Consider the following 3,624-nt stretch of genomic DNA (forward strand, 5'->3'; position numbering starts at 1 on the left):
CCCTACTAAACGCTATTTAAATAAATGCTTTATTTCTCAAAAATATTTTACTCAAATATATTCTACTTACTCTTTCCAGGGTGTCCTGGATATTAAGACAAGACAGAATGCCAATAAAAGGAAATAATTAAAAACATATCGCATATTAATAACATCCTGCACAATCTGTTCTGTTAAATGTCCAGATGTGAGTTTGCACTTGAAAGTTTTCTGATTAATTTAAGCTCTTTTAGATCTTTCTAGAACTGACTCTCCTGAACACAGCATATTTGGTTGCAGTGGTCTGTAGGTGATGTTGATCCAACCTCTTACTGGACTTTGCTGCTGACGTTGAATGACCTTAGGAGGCCAGTGGCAGAGTCTACTTGAAAGGAATAGATAATGCAACGCACAGACTTAAACACTTCTGTCAATATAGTTACTTCTGTGCATAACTTCAGTTTATCTGCTTAATGGGGTATATGGCATACATGGTACTGGAAAGTCTAGTCTCTTGATCACCTGCTGAATCTGGCCTGTTTTGTGTCTCTGCAGGAGTACCAGGAGCCAGGCTGTTCCACAGTAATCTCAGTGAGTAGGAAAATACATATTATACACATTATACATACGTGAGAACGTTTTTGTTAACAAAAGTTTTTGCTCTAAATAGGATGCCAAAAACCTTTGTCATTGTCACATCTAAATATAAAAAGGACAGTCTCAAATGAATTGACCCCATAGTGGATTGTTACAGTTTCTAAAGCCTAGAAAGCATGGATTTAGATTTTGGAGGATTTTGGAAAAGCTTGTTAACTCTGAACAAGACGTAAGCTCACTCTACAACCTCTGTTAAAACCTGTAGTATCACTCATACATGCAGAACAATAAAGGCCCAAGTACCTTAGCCTGTGGCATGTCATATTGACAAGTTGAAAAGTTGAACAGGCTGTTTTAGAAATGAACATAGTGATTCTTTCTTGTAAATAATACAGTGAATAATATCACTGAACATAAAGACTGACCTGAATATATTTGACCACTATTTTGGGTCCCAGCACTACACAGGCTACCGATGAGCAAAACAAGACCTTTGAGAGAAAAAATAGAGAAAATAGAGGCGGGTGGAAAAAGTAGATCACATAGGGAAGAAAACCGGATGTCTTCTTGATACATTAGAGGAAAAGTAGCAAATAGAAATGTAAAAACAAGCAAAAAAAGGCAGCTCCCAGAGGCTCATTACTCTCCAAAATATGGAAGTTTTGCATGAAATGAAGCACTGACATTTGTGTTATTTTTAGAAGGTGAAGAAGGTGTTCAGTAATTTTCACATCAAACTGCAAAATATGTCTTGATATTGCTTGTGAACATTTGGTAACTCTGACCTGACAAGGGGGCTAGATGGATGGTCAGATGGTCGCCAAGTCTATGGTAGGGTATGGGATCAGTTTTCAGAGGCCAGGTCACATTGTGCCCTAATCAGTAGTTGTGAAGACAACTAGTCCTACACTAGGTTGTAGGACAGCTGACTGCCCAAAACTACACCTTTACTGTAGGTAAGCCATGACACTAGCAGGACAAATATGCATCTGCAGATTACAAATGTCCTTGCTGCATTTTGTTTGTGTTTAAATATACACTAATTGCCATCATCAAAACATTTAAAATTGCTTGATCTGTTAGTGGGTGTGAAAAGTCACACTGAGCAGATCTTAGTTGTAGAGAATGCACATAAAACCTAAAACAACTCTAAAATAGATGATTTTCTCTCCTGGGCAGAGTGATTGCAACATCAAATTTAACTCCAGCCAATGATTACAAAGTGTGAAGCCTGAAAACCACTATGTTATAGCAACAAAGAAGCGGTAGAGAGAGAGTGACTGGAGAGATCTCTGAACAGCCTGTTCTTTATGTGGATACCTGTTAACTGCTGCCAATGAGGCCACCAGTGATTTAAATGGTAGAGAACTCTGGAGCCTGCCAACATGGCAGTCCAGTTATTATCGCCTATGAAGCCTGAAAGCTGAGTGTGGCTCTGTAGAGAGCATGAGGAGCCTGTGTTAGGTTGGCAAGGTGAGCGCTGTTGAGATTAAGAGACGCTCAACTCCCAAAGCATCAAACCAGGGTCAGCAGTTCAGGGCAGACAGGTGCAAGCAGACAAATGAGTTACTTTTTCATGCGTGGAGCTCATTAGTCAAGCTGGTTCCCTAAACCTGTGATACAGAGGTATGAAATCCAAAATGAATGCCAGCCCATATCTTTACAAATTAGATTCACAGCACAAGTACACGTTCTTCTACATTATGATTTAGATCCAAGCATTAAAATTTTGAAGGACCAGAGGGAATCAAGATATTATTATTGAAATTGTTAGTGCCGAACCCTACCAGGATAATGACACACCTTTACTGCAACTGCAGCACATTTGTGCCACAGCAGGGCATGTGTTATAATGTCTGTAGGTGGTGTTCAGCTCACAAACAGCTTTTCACAAGTAAGCTTTCACAGGTTACTTGAGATATTAGGGGAGGCGAGGTGAGGGAGAGACAAATACCTCCTCACACCTACTCCTTTCCACAGTCACTCAGAGTTTTATGTTTTGGTTTTGCTGTGAAACTATTACTAGTAAATAAAAACCCAAAGCCATTAAAATGCATGCAAAAGGTAAACACTTTTTTAAATATATAGTATATTTAGATTGGTGCGTGGTCACTCCAGACTGTGACTGGTTGCTTAGTTGGCTCGTAATACCATGCTCTATACTCATCGTTAGGGTTGTTCCAATTGGCAATTAGATTGATTACCAGTGACTGAAGACACAAATGCTTGCTTTTGTTTTTTCAAAAGGTGATCATGGTGTTAATCATTTTTGCTCCCTTTTCCATCTGCCAATCCTGACATGCATGGTGTATTTTCTTATATAGGTACATGAGCCATATTGTTCTCTGGCTCTTTTCTCCACCTCATTCTCCCTACATGTAGAGTCTATTTCTGTTGGGCTCACATTTCTAGATGAAGCCTGAAACTCAGCTGTGAATGTGTATACATACACCCCACAAGCATATATATATATATGTATATATATATATATATATATATATATATATATATATATATATATATATATATATATATATATATATACATATATATATATATACATATATATATATATATATATATATATATATATATATATATATATATATATATATATGGATCTGACTATGTCTTGACACATAACAGCAGATGATCACAACATTGTCTGATAAAATTAACTAAAATATAGGTTAATAACAGCAGCTGCTGTGAGACATTTAAAATGAGTGATAAGTAACCACCAAAGATAAAGAGACAGACTGTAGCTATTGCTGCTTCTAAATCCAAATATTACAATAAAAAAGAGATCACCACTTTGTCACAGTGAGAAGTTTGGGGATGTTTCTATTTTCAGAAAGAATTTGAGGATGTTTATCTTTAATGCACATCAAAAATGAAGAAAGAGGCTGAACTGACAGCTCTGACAAGAGGTGGGCTCCAGAATGGCCTTTTCTAGAGTGCCAGTTGTTGAAGCCACATGTAATAATTATACACAAGCATACAAAACAACACATTCAATCCCATGTCACAATCAGTCATGTTATAGAC

The sequence above is a fragment of the Lates calcarifer genome, linkage group LG20 (assembly GCF_001640805.2).
Source record: "Lates calcarifer isolate ASB-BC8 linkage group LG20, TLL_Latcal_v3, whole genome shotgun sequence".
In the NCBI taxonomy this organism is placed as follows: Eukaryota; Metazoa; Chordata; class Actinopteri; family Centropomidae; genus Lates; species Lates calcarifer.